Source organism: Lissotriton helveticus, chromosome 6 (genome assembly GCF_964261635.1).
Source record: "Lissotriton helveticus chromosome 6, aLisHel1.1, whole genome shotgun sequence".
In the NCBI taxonomy this organism is placed as follows: Eukaryota; Metazoa; Chordata; class Amphibia; order Caudata; family Salamandridae; genus Lissotriton; species Lissotriton helveticus.
In genome coordinates, this window is record NC_136067.1 from 1,378,637,332 (window position 1) to 1,378,650,853 (window position 13,522).

The 13,522-nt window shown below is 43.2% G+C and overlaps 1 long non-coding RNA gene across 1 annotated transcript in view; it reads right to left on the reverse strand.

Annotated features, from left to right (window-relative positions):
* Nucleotides 1–11,068, reverse strand: part of LOC144763501 (uncharacterized) — a 31,006-nt gene extending 19,938 nt beyond the window's left edge. The window contains exon 1 of the long non-coding RNA XR_013596226.1: nucleotides 10,827–11,068. This is a non-coding gene — a long non-coding RNA (uncharacterized LOC144763501). The remainder of the gene's footprint in view (nucleotides 1–10,826) is intronic.
* Between the last annotated feature and the right edge of the window lie 2,454 nt (nucleotides 11,069–13,522).

Genomic DNA, 13,522 nt, shown 5'->3' on the forward strand with positions numbered 1-13,522 from the left:
GTTTCTGAGAACCACGGGCCGATGGCGATTGTCTACGTGATAGTGAAATTTTTGCAGGTGCAACGGCCTCTACCGCCGTAGCAATCCAGTGATGCATTGCCACGGCATCCCTGTTTGGATCAGAGGTAAGTGCAGGCGGGTCTAAATCTAAAAAGGGACCCAAGGTTTCAGCTGTAAGATTTTTCCACTTCCTCTTCATGGTGGGTCATTTTCCTTTTGCCTTGCCTGGATTGCTCATATTTATTTTAAAAGAAATCAGGTAGTGGTCTGACCAGAGCAGAGGTTGGGGAGTCTCTACTGAAGCCTGAAAATTAGAGAAAACTAGATCTAGGGTATGGCCTGCCCTATGTGTTGGGCCCGAGATAAGTTGTACTAAGTTAGCCGCTGCTAGAAGTGAGCTAAATTGGGTTGCTTGAAGGCTGTTGGGGTTATCGAAATGGAAATTGAAATCCCAAAGTACCATAAAATTGGTGTGGGCTAATGATTTTTGTACAATGTAATTGCAGAGATCATAGGTGGTATTTGCTGCGCAGTCCGGAGGTCTGTAAATAAGCAGACCTGTTAATGCTACCCTAGCATTTAGCTGAAAGCAAAAGTGGAGCCCTTCAATACCTGGAAGGTCGAGGGAGCACGAGGCAGTCAGTTCACATGATTCTTTAAAAATAATAGCCACTCCGCCCCCCTTTTTCCTCCATCCGCACACCTCATCCTCAACATCCCCCGCCACAGTCACATCACCGTCCACCTGAGATACCTACAATGGCTCACTGTCAACTGTAGGATCACCTTCAGACTCCTCACCCACACTCAGGAGGCATTCCACAACCCCAGACCCAAAAACGACCTTGGACGTCTCTCATCCAACACCCCGTTGTCCCAACTCCGTCCAGCCAACCTTGTCCATGCCACCATTCATCACGTCCACAGAACAACTGCATGCGGGAGATAGTTCTCCCACCTCACCAAACAGACCTGGGACTCCCTCCCCGGGCACCTCCACATGACCCATGACCTCTACGCCTTCATAATACTCTTCCAAACCTGTCTGTCTGAGCAGTATTGCACCCCCCAGCAGCTTGAGACCATCACGGGTGAGTATTGCTCTTCATGTATGAATTTGAAGATACATTGTGACCTATGTGTGTCCTCGAACGGACTCAGATCCCAGTGTATGGATGGCTTGGGTTTGTTCCACACTCAGGCATAATTTGACATATCGCCACACATATGTTGTTGACTCATGCTAAATGACTGCAACATCAATTTACCTTGTGATTGTTTTCTTTATTTCTCTGTCAGGTGCGTGATTCGTGAGTAGGTGATAGGTGCTGTACAATAATCCAGAGAATCCAAAGTTCACAGAGGGAGGTGTGATGCTTTGCAGTTGGAGTCACCAGAGTCCAGACCACAGTGCTTGGCATCATTTTTCAGACTGCAACCAGCAAGTCCATGTGGCAGAGTATGGCAGTCAATGAGGTGATGCTGTTGCACACAAAGTCCAGGTGCCAGACCAGGTGAGCTGGGAGATGTGCATGGCCCACTGCCTCTCATAGTTTTTTCCGTGGACGACCCACCTTCCTTGGTGGACCCTCATATGCAGGCTTTGACGATGCATGGGATGCTCCGTCAGACGATTCCTCCTCCTCCTCCCTCCCAGTGCCTGGTGGCGGTCTTCGCCTAGAAGTGTGTTGCCTGGTGACACAGGTAGGGTGCTCCATGTTGTCTGCGATCCGAGGGAGTGAATTGCTCATGTCCCTTTGCATCGCCAGGAGCTCAGCCAGTCTTGCCTCCATCCGTCCTTGGTGTTGTTGTTGACTGGCATGTTGCTTGGCCTGCAGGTTTTTGAGGTTTGTGTGGGTCACCGCTACCTGGCTCGTCTCCATGGTGTCCCGCCGGTATGCCTCCAGGGTGTTGCTTAGTTCTGACATACCGGGCCTGGCAGCTGGATGGCCAGGTTCTTGCCTCCGCTTGCCACCACTCCCACCACCCCTGCCCACACGAGCTGAGGCTGCCGTTGTGGGCACATCGGGACGACGGGACCCCTGAGGGATGGCAGTGGTGGTGTTGTCTGCCACCTCCTGGTTGCCCGGCGGACTTTGTCCCTCATCATCAGACTGGCTCAGTTGTTCACTGCGGGCAGGGCATGATAAAGTTCCCCCATGGTCTAATCATATTTTATCATATGGCGTAGCTCATATAATTAATCAAACAACCTTCAGATTAACACAGGTGCACACATTTTCTCATTTCTTGATTTTTTTTTCTTTTTTGTCAAAGTGAGAGACTTTTTTTTTCTTTTTTATTATTACTATTTTTCCATATAAATTCATTAATTCATCGGTTATACATATACTTTCCACCATTAAAATTCAATAACAGTTCCATTGTTTCTACACATCAGTATATACATAAAAATAGAAATTTCAACAAAGAAAAGCAAAGATCCTGTCCAACACACACTTGTCCACCGGACGTCCATTCTTCGGTCTGTGCTTCCTCTAGCATGGGACATAGCATGGCTTTGCTTTCTCAATGGGGCATACACATGTTAGTGGCATTAGCGTTGTTTTTGGCTGTAGTTCTGGGCGGTGGGCGCTTGGGGGTTGGTGAGGGCATTTTTTGTACTTGGGGTGTGGATGCCTTTACCCCATGTTACATGAGTTGTTTGTGTACTCACCAGGCTCTACTACTCCTTCAATTCCATGTACTCCCACCGGTGGAAGCACGGCCATCACCTTCTCCTCCCAGGGCTGGTACTGTACTGGTCTGCGGGGACCGCCACCTCCAGTGTGCTGGCTCTGTACATAGTTTGCATCCATTTTGCGCTTGATCATCCTCCGCAGATCGTACCACCTGGCCTGACACTCCTTCCTTGTGCGTCTGATGGGTGCGACAGTATTCACCCTATTGACTATCCTCTCCCACAGACGGGTTTTCTCAGCTATGATGGTCCGTCTGATCACTGTGCCAAATAGCTGTGGCTCGACTCTGATGACTTTGTTGACAAGGGTCTCCATCTTCTCCTTTGTGAACTTTGGATTCTTCTGTGTGGACATGGTGTGGGGTGACGGTGTGTATGGATGTGGGTGTGTGGGTCTGAATGTGAAGGTGGATGTGTGCAGTTGGTGGTGTGTTGGCAGTGTCTGTTGCAAATTGAGTCTGTTGCAAAGGATCATGGTTTGTGTGTGTGGCCCCTTTTTATTGGTCCATTTGTGGGTGGGGCTTATTTTGAATTTTTGGTGGGTGTGTTATAAGGGGTGGTTTTGAGTTAGCCCCTCTGTTTGCCTGTTTGGATCTGCCCAGGACAATCATTTCCATGGTTTGTACACTGGAGACGTGTTTTGTGGTGTTGTGTGAGTCGTTTTCGCCCTCCTTGTGCTGTTTTACAGTGTCCGCGTGGTTCAGTACGGCTGGTTTAGTTGTATTTGCTTCTGTATATGTTTGTGTGTTACGCGACACAACGTTCTCCGCGGTACGAGCCGTTTTCACCCTCCTTGTGCTGTTTTACGGGGGTTCGCGTGCGAGTTGTTCAGTGTGGGTTTGTCTCGTATTTGATATTTGATTGTGTGGCTCGCTCATACGCATGTTTTCCATACAAATGGCATTCTGATTCCCCGGCCTCGCTCATACGCACGTTTTCCGTATGGATCGCATTCTCATTCCCTGGTCTGGATCGTAACTTTCGGGTCATACAGCATGTTTACGATTCGTACGGTTCCCTTTGAGGGTCCGTGTGGTATGGATTTTCCCTTGCAATTCGTACGGTTCGCAAGCATTCGGTTGTATATTTTTCACACGAATCGTACTACGGGATTCGGACGGTATTGGACAAGTCATACGGAAAGGGCTACGGATTCGATTCGGTCGTACGGAAAAGTTACCGAATAGGAATCGCCCCTTAATATTTACTAATTCATTAATGAAAATGAATTTATTATTATTTATTAATTAATGAATAAAAAATGAATTACTTACTAGCTTTCACACCATTTACACATATAAACACCACAACACACACCTAAAATTAATTACACAATTACATTTAATATTTACTAATTCATTAATGAAAATTAATGTATTATTATTTATTTATTAATCAATAAAAAAGTAATTACTTACCAGCTTTCACACCATTTACACATATAAACCCCACAACACACACCTAAAATAAATTACACAATTACAATTAATAATTACTAAATAAGTAATAGTAATTAATTTTAAAATATTTAATAATTAATCAATACAAAATTAATTACTTACAACCCTTCACACCATTTACACATATAAACACCACAACACACACCTAAAATTAATTGAACAATTAACATAATTAATTAGGACTAATTGAAATTAATTAACAACTAATTATTAAACTATTATTAATTAATAAATTAACACATTAATTAATACATTAATTTCATATAATTAAATTACTTCCCACCCTATTACCTTATAAACCCACAACCCCCTACGGAACTAATAACGCAAAATGTAACTTAAATTATTAATTAACTAATTGAAATGAATTAACAACTAATTATTAAACTATTATTAATTAATAAATACACTCATTAATCAATTAATTTTATATAATTAAATTACCTCCCACCCTATTACCTTATAAACCCACAACCCGCTAGGGAACTAATAACGCAAAATGTAACTTAAATTATTAATTGACTAATTGAAATTAATTAACAACTAATTATTAAACTATTATTAATTGATAAATTAACACATGAATTAATCAATTAATTTTATATAATTAAATTACTTCCCACCCTATTCCCCTATAAACCCACAACCCGCTACAGAACTAATAATGCAAAATTAAACTTAAAATAAATTAATAACTAGAAAAATTCTAAAACATATAATAAAATGACAAATAATTCTGATTAAAAACACTAAAATACATAACATTATTATTAAATCGATATTTTTGTCAACTATATTTTTGTAATCGATATTACTTACCTGACAGTCGATATTCTTGTCAACTATATATTTTTGTTGTCGATATTTCTTCCAAACAATATTTCTGCGACGATATTAATGTCCCACGATATTTCTCCATCGATATTCCTGCTCTGCACCCCCCTTAAGTAAGAAATCCAATTAAGCCAGAATTTGAAAGAGGTGGCAGTCGTGTTCTTCCAGTTGTTAAGGACGGACTTGCAGGCTGCAGATACTAGAATGTCTAACAGGAGATTCTCATTGTTTGATTTGAGGTGTGGGAAAATCTCTTTTCAGTCTGAACCCAAACAGGGCACATAAGAAATTGAATACACATTCCCAAAAGTGGGAGACAGAGCTACAATTAAAAGTAGATGTGGGAGGTCGCCAGTGGATATATTGCAGGTCCTACACATTGAGTCTTCTCTAAGAGACAGCTTATCAAGATGGGATGGGGTCCAGAATGTCCTATGTAGGAGCCAGTATTTCATTTGGGATGAAGAGGGAATTATTTTGTGGGAGACTACTGATTTCCAAATTCAGTTCCAGTCATCTAGTGAGAGAGTCTCAAGTGGATCCCATTCCCTCAATAGTTTTGAGGTTAGGCAAGTGTTTTTTGGTTTGAAGGACTGGTGTCGGGATTTTATGATGAAGGAGATAATTGTGGGGAGAGAAGGGGCCTGGTTGAGGCATTTAGCTTTCGATAGGTTGGACTTGAGCTTAAGGAAATCAAAAAAAGTCTATTTCAAAAAGATTATATTGTTGTTGTAATTCTCGGAAGGAGAGGGAGTCCTGTCTAAATGTTTCAAAAAATGAATGCCCTTAGATAACCATGATTGCCAGAAAATGGGCTGAACTTGGAGTTTGATATTAGAGTTATACCAGAATGAGGTCAAGTTATCCTAGGCCACTGGGGGTCTCTAGAAGTTTTCAATCATCAGAAAAGCCCTTTTTGTATTATTAAAAATATATTTAGCTGGAAGGGAGGGGTTGATTTTAATAGATAAGATTGCTATAAGGTGATGGTCACAGAGAATGTCTTATTTCTTTCTCAACAATTTGCCAAGTTGGGATATAATCTAGAGGATCAGAAAACCATAAGTAGCCCTGTCTGGCTAAGAAAGCAGTTTGGTAGTTTCTAAAGTCAGGCAAATTTACCCCTCCTAGGTTCGTGGGGAGACGCAGCCTTTTAATGGAAACTATGAGGTGCTTGTTCTGCCATAGAAATGTTGTTAACAACTTGTAAAGTTTTCGGTCTGCATTAGTGGGGGAATGGACAGGGCTGGCTTTCTCGGTCACGATCAAAATATCATCGGCGTAGGCTGCCACCTTCACCATAGTTTTGTTGAAATTAATACCAGTGATAGCGAAGCTAAATTGAATACTGTGGAGTAAAGATTCAAGGGACAGGATAAAGAGTGAGGGGATAGGGGGAAGCCTTGTCTAGTATCTCCCTTAAAATTAAACGCTGGGGACAGCAGACTTCCAGTCTTCACTCTATCCTAAGGTCCACTTTATAGAGCTATGATCATCTTCGTAAACGTTTCATCCAGATTGAATTTAAGGAGTGTTTTACGAAGGTCTGACCAAGAGCCTCAATTGAAGTCTTCACGGCATCTAGAGTTACTTTGTGGGATTTCAGAGTCCTTATAGCCTCTGTAATTTCCCCTATTGTCAGTGATGAGCTAAGGGTCATGTTCTCTGAATCGGTTAAGGCGGACAAGTGCAATTTGTTTAGGAAGTCCCTGCACTGTTTGGAAGAGGAGTTTAAGTTCTCCTCATAAAGAGATATTTTGAAATATTTAAAGACATCCATTATTTTTTCGGGACTCGCATGGGTCGCGGTCGGATCATCCTTAAGAACAGTAACACCTTTGTTGGACTGCTTAAGTTTCAAATATGACGCTATCAATTTACTGGCCTTATTTGCCTCACAGAGTTTTGGACTTTTGTATTTGCTGATCCAGACCCTAGATCTCTCACTCAGAATTCCATTGTACTCGTAGTTTTTTATTATTGAGGGTAAGGAGTGTTTAGGAGTTTGGGTTGGAGACTTGGGAAGCCTCTAGACCCTTGATTTCTTTCTCAATCTCTTGTGGGACTTCTTTAGTTTAGATTGGCGCTCGATTAGAGAGCCTCTGACCGTAGCCTTAAGTGCATCCTAAAAGGTGATGGGGGAAGTGTCTCAAGGGTGAATTGTCTCTGATGTAGTTTAGTATGGTATTTTTAATGATGTCTCTAGACAAATCATCTCTAACTGACTCATCACTGAATCTCCATTCTTTATAGGATGGTCTCGCATTGGTGCCTAGAAGCGATAGAGTAATAGTTGAGTGATCGGAAACTAGCCTCTGGAGTATGTTTGTTTGATCAATCAGATGCATAAGTTATTTAGATATTAGCAGGTGATCTATTGTGGAATAGGATTTGTGTGGATTGGAGAAGAAAGTGTAATCCCTGATGTCAGGTTGTTGTACTCTCCAGGAATCATAAAGATTGAATCTAGGGCATAGTTTATGCAGTGATTTGTGGGGTTTAGAAGGTTGCAATGAGGATTTGAACTGTCTATCAAGGGTGAGATCCATGCACAGATTAAGAATGTCAACCATGATAAGTAGACCATCTATAGGGCTTTGGCTCAAGAGAATATTAAGGAAATCCCGGAAATCCAGTTCATCAATGTTTGGGCTGTAGACATTTAGGACATGGAAAGAGTTCATATTTTTGGATTATTTAGTTAGGATACATCTTCCATTATTATGATATATGGGAATTTACAATAGGCTCGGAATTTTGATGTTTAACGTATTCACACTTCTTGACGTCTTGAGAAGATAGGGCAGTGCTAACCCAGCTCCGGGCAAAATTTGCTAATTTCTTACAGGTAATCCTGGATTACTGTAAAAGGATTATATCTACTCTTAGCTTGTATAGATAGTTTTCAATTTGTTTGCGTTTAACCGTATGGTTAAGTCCTTTAATATTTAATGAGATGGTTTTTAAGTTCATATCAAGGGGCTTGTAAGCCACATCCTAGGGGTGTGTATATGATTGCGAGATACATGTATTTAGGAAATAAGTCAGAGTGACTGTGCGTGCAGAAGCAGTGAGAGCAGTGGGTGAAGGTCTTGAAGAGCAACGCCAGCGTCCATAAGAGCAATTTATTGGAGTGTGGTTGAATTAATATTGTGTCTGGAAGGACTTGGGTGGCAGTGTATCAACGCCAAGGACTAAGTATCATTACGGAAAGGAAGTGGAATGCCAAGTCAAAACATTTGTCAGAAAACAAGAAGGGAAAAAAACATTAACATATAAATGAAGACAACCAAAATACAAAATGTGAGGGAGGCGACAACGGGGTAAGAGCCCGGCTGACGCAGATGTGTAAGGACTATCAAAATAAACAAATTAGATCATAGGGTTGCTGACTCAATATGCACAACATGCAAAGTGGTTAAATAACTGAGAGTTTACAAAATAATCAAGGCCAACAGGACCTTATAGCTGAAAATGAGAAACTTATATCTGGTAACCTCCTATAACGGTAGAAATTTCGACAAAGAGGACATTTTAAACAGATTATGAACCAGAACACGCATCCATCGTGAGAGCAGTTTAGTTAGGAAGGCAGATCACTTCAAAGTAAATCTCAAAGTAAATATACAAAGTGAAACATGCCACCGGAGGCAACAAACCTGACAGGATAACTTATAATAATCAATAATAAGAAGCATCAAGGTGAAGGAGTTTTAGAAACTAATGTGAGAAGAAGCAGTTCACATGCATTAGTATAACACTGATACTCGAAAAGTCCATATGTGTGGCATGCATATATAGCATACAAATAAGGTAATGAATAATTGGCACTGGAGAGTTTGCTGTGTCAAATAAGCAACAATGCGCGGTTTTGGTATGAAAGGCATGGAGAAACCTATTAGTTATAACAAGAGCAATAAGTATACTGGAGTTTGAAATCACTGGGCACAACTGGTGAGGAGACTCATGATTTCGACATATGCACAGACAGCTGATGAGTATCCATTAGAAGATTCTCTCTTTCATCCAGGAAGGGTTATAGATCTCTGTACCCATTGAATATGTGAAGTTTATCATCAGCAAGGACCATACATTTTCCATCACCAACGAAAGAGAGCTGGTGATTTGCATTCCTGAATCTATGCCTAAGGGCAAGGAAACCTTTCCGTGGCTCCACAGTGGACTTGGAATAGTCTTGCGAAATGAATATTTTATGACCGCTCCACAGGATATGATTGCTTTTATGCATGTGGGTAAGGATTAGTTCTGTGTGTTGGTATATCAGCGGGCAACAGACGATCTGACGTGTAATATTCATCTTAGAGGGGTTGAATGATGGGACACGATGTGCCCTTTCTAGTTCAAAGTCTATATGGAAATATAGGCCTTTCACCTGAGGAGTCAATTTCTCCAAGAAGGTTAAGCAAGAGTTCAAGGAGTCCTCTGAGCCTTCAGGAACTCCAAAGATACGTAAAGTCCTAAGATTTCTGACCTCTAATTCTGCCAAATCCCTTTGCAGGGTCTTGGTTTCGATTTGTAGTTGCCAGACATCCTTGTTTGAGAGTTCGGCATTGTCCTCCAAGCTGATTCGTGTCTCAGCGGCAGTCACTCTGGTGTTAATAGTGTTAATGTCAACGTACAAGGCACGGGGATGTCCTAAAAAGTTTGGTAGAGTGTGGGGCAAGTGGCGCCGATACCATGGTCTGGATGGAGGACTCTGAACGAGAGAGAGTGAGCGGTTATCCTGCCCTGGATAAGAGGGAGTGCGTTGGAGGGCATTGTGTCGTAATGGATGGGGGCCTGGGGAGAGATCTGATTGCACCAGTTGAAGTGGAGGACTGTGAATTGTCTTTAAAGGTGGAGGATGGAGGGTGGGGGGATGAAGGGTGGGGTATGATGATTAATAATGACATGCTTGTTGTGTTTATGAACTATAAAAAGCAAATAAAAACGTTTAAAAAAAAAAATAGTGTTAATGTCAGATCTAATGGCACTTAATCTGTGTTGCATCAGTATTGGCCTTAGTTGATTTACCTAGATCGTGCACCTCAGAGAGCTTTTTGAGGATCTATCCATGGTGTTGTTTATGTCGGATTTCCATTTGATAGGAGATTCAGGGAGTAGCGGTTCCACTATGGTGCATTTAAAACTGGTTTTGGATTCTTTTTTGGCTTTGATTATATCTAAAGAAGGGCGGTTTGAGGTGTACTCCAGACTACCACACGGAATGGACTCAGAATGAGGCCTCTACTCCCAACACTGTGTGAGGTGTTAATGTATGTGATTTAGGATCGCACTTGTCTGTTTATGGATTGGGGAGACAGTCATAGTGAGTTAAGAAGCAAAGAGTGGAGTACAGTACCACAATCACTTGGTAAAAGTAGAAACAGGTTCAGAAAACCATGCAAACAAACAATGGGTAAGTCCAGAGAGTGGGCTGAGAGTGCTTGAACTTCACACTAGACCGCCGGGTGCCCATACAGGCAGAAATTAACAGTGAGGCTGGAGGATAGATCTCATTGAACAGCAGCATGCGCACAAATCAGATGAAAAAGCCAGAAGGGTTGCGTGGTGGAATCCAGGAGTAATATTGAGCACGTTTGCAAATTTTAGTAAGAAATCCTTCATAAAGAAAAACACCTGGAAAGTGAAATCGGTGGTGCTAGAAAAGCCTTGTGGTGAGGCGCCATCTTGGAGTCAGGCAAAGTAAGAGGCACAAGGAAGGTACTAGGTGCCGTAATGTCCCGAAAAAAGCCTTGCATGCATCATTGTAGGGCAGACTCTGTTTCAATTATAATGGGAGCAGGAACACCACAGGAGAAAAGGCTTACTTGTTAATAGGGGCGCCAGCTTGTCCTTAGCTCCTTGCCTGACTCCGATTAGGTCCATCTGCAATTTTGTTGTCAGGCACGAGGTAGCATCAGAGAGACAGATATTCCAGGAGCAAAACTGCCAGTAAATTCCTTTAAACCTAACAACATGCAGGTTCTTAGAGAGTGCTGAAGTGTCACATAGTGGCTCTTTCCTCTTGCGGTCTGTAGGGCGGTCTGCAGAGCTTGATAGAAGCGATTAGAATGCCACGACAGCGGTAGTGATGAGATCAAGCTGCCATTCACCGCGCCGTCCAAGCCACGCCCTGCTTGGCTTCTTTTAAAGTTTGGTTTGTCAGGAATCAAGTGATGTCACCTCCTGTGTAGATGGATGAATGGAAACAAAGTTTTCTTGTTTGCTTCTTTTAAAGATAGTCTTGGAAGAAAACCAATGATGCTTTTTGTGCAGATGATCTGAAATAAAGTCCTTTTATTTGGCTTCTAGTTTAAAGACAATTGTTGCTGGAAACTGTTAGGAATACACATACAAACAACACTCGTCATTCCTGTGTAATTTGTCAACATCCTTCTGGTGTATATTTAAATCATGTTTCTGTAATTCAAAATCATGTTTCTGTAATGTAAGCAGTTTTGCTATTAATCCTGTTCAAAAACTTCTGTTCACACAGTTGCTCTTGACAATACTTGTTTCTTCCCTGGTATTGAGCATAGACTGTTTACATCATTCTCAAGGATATCAATATCACACCCTTCTTTCCTCTATAAATAGCCACACCCAACACGTGGTGGTGCTTGGCTTTTTGCTGATGTCGTGTGAGGACGAAGGTTGAAGATCAAGGACACACGGACTCCCAAGAAGAAGCACTACTCAAGTTTCCAAGCCGGCAGCAATCGAGTGGATCCTCTTGAATGAGCTAAGTGGCACATTTATCACGCTCTGAACACGCGCTTTTGAAATCTTTACAGCGCTATTTTGAAAGTTAAACCCTGCACCTGAAAAGCGAGTGTGAGTTTAACTGAATGTGGAGCTGAAATGAATGTCTGCTCCAGTGTTTCAGGGGCAAACTAATTACGTGAAATACAGAAGAGGTAAAGGCAACATAAATCAAGTCTAAAATACAATTTGTTCGAGACTGTTTAAAAGGAAGGCTTGCTGTGATATTTAACTTGTAGAGTGCGCATTCTAGTTGTTGCACGTCACGCAGACGTGACGTGCGGTGGCCATGTTGGCCGGCTGCGCGCGCATTGCCATTGCGCGCAGCGGGAACGAGATTAACGGCAGCGCCGGCCGGCGCTCCTCGCATTGAGCTTGTAAAGTAAATAAAGAATACTTAATTGAACCCAACGAGCGGTATGCTAATTATTTAAAGCAGCAACATCACAGTGGCAACGAGGACGGGAGGCTCCAGCTGACCCACCCCAAGAAAAAAAAAAAAAAAAAAAAACGGACCCCCCACGTGGACAGCAGCAGGGCTGGCAACCCTACCACATCAACAGCATGATGCAGAGCCACCCCACACAGCCCACACAGCAGAGGGCATAAGGGGGGCACAGCTGAGCCATTGAGACAAGCTGAGGAGCGTGGCAGAGCCACAGAAAAAAACTGAGAGGCGGCGAAGGGGCCAGAGAGCCACCAGCACGCCCCACAGGAGATAACCCACGGTGCAACCCTTCCCACCACGCCGTGCCCTGGAGAAACAGCGCTGGCTACCAAAGAGGAGGAGGCGGGGACTAGCACTGAGAGTCCCCAGGAAGATACCAACACAGAGGTAAAGGACAGCACCCCAGGGAGTCCCACCAGCAAGGACGTCAAAGCGACAGCGATCAGGGAGGTGAGAATGAGCACGCCAGCAGGCTATGCGATTGCGCCGGTGCAATTCCTACCGAAACCCGGGGACCCCCTGATGAAGTGGGAGGACTGGAAAGAATATATCGACAATTTCATAGGGGTCCTGGAGGATGAAAATGAAGAGGCTTTCACCCCCCAAAGAAAGAAACGGATCCTATTACTGAACCTGGGACCGGAGGGTCTCAGGGTTTACAAGAGCCTGGTGCCCAAAAAGAGGGACGACGCCGACAAGGATGTATATGCACATGCATTGGAAGATCTGGACGAACGTTATCGCCCCACTATCTGTGTATCAGTGGACAGGTTTGACTTCCAGCAGAGAAGACAACGGGCTGGAGAAAATATTGAGGAATATGTGGCGGCCTTGAGGAAGCTAGCTGCCCCGTGTAAATACGCACTGTGGGAGGACGAATTCATAAAGGATCAGATTGTGATGCATACCACAAGCACGAACGTCCAGGACAAGTTATGGGCAAGCGGCGACACCACACTCAAAGATGTAATGGTCATTGTAAAAAGGGCGGAACTCGCAAGGAGATGTGCTGATGCGACCAAGAAAGACGTAGCACCCCCGATGATGGTAAACAGGATACAAGAGGGAGACCACCGAAAGGACCAGAGAGGCAAAGAACCAGCGGCCAAAGGAACTAACAGATGGCAAGGAAAGCAAGCAGGTAGTGATGGCAAGAAATCGTGCTACAGGTGCGGCAGTTGGTCCCACGACGCGCGCGATCGCAGATGTCCGGCGTTCCGAGCCAAGTGCCTACACTGCGGCATCTTGGGCCACTATGAAAAGGTGTGTAGGAAGAAAAATCCCAAGGAAATGGTGAAAAGCATAGACCAAGGC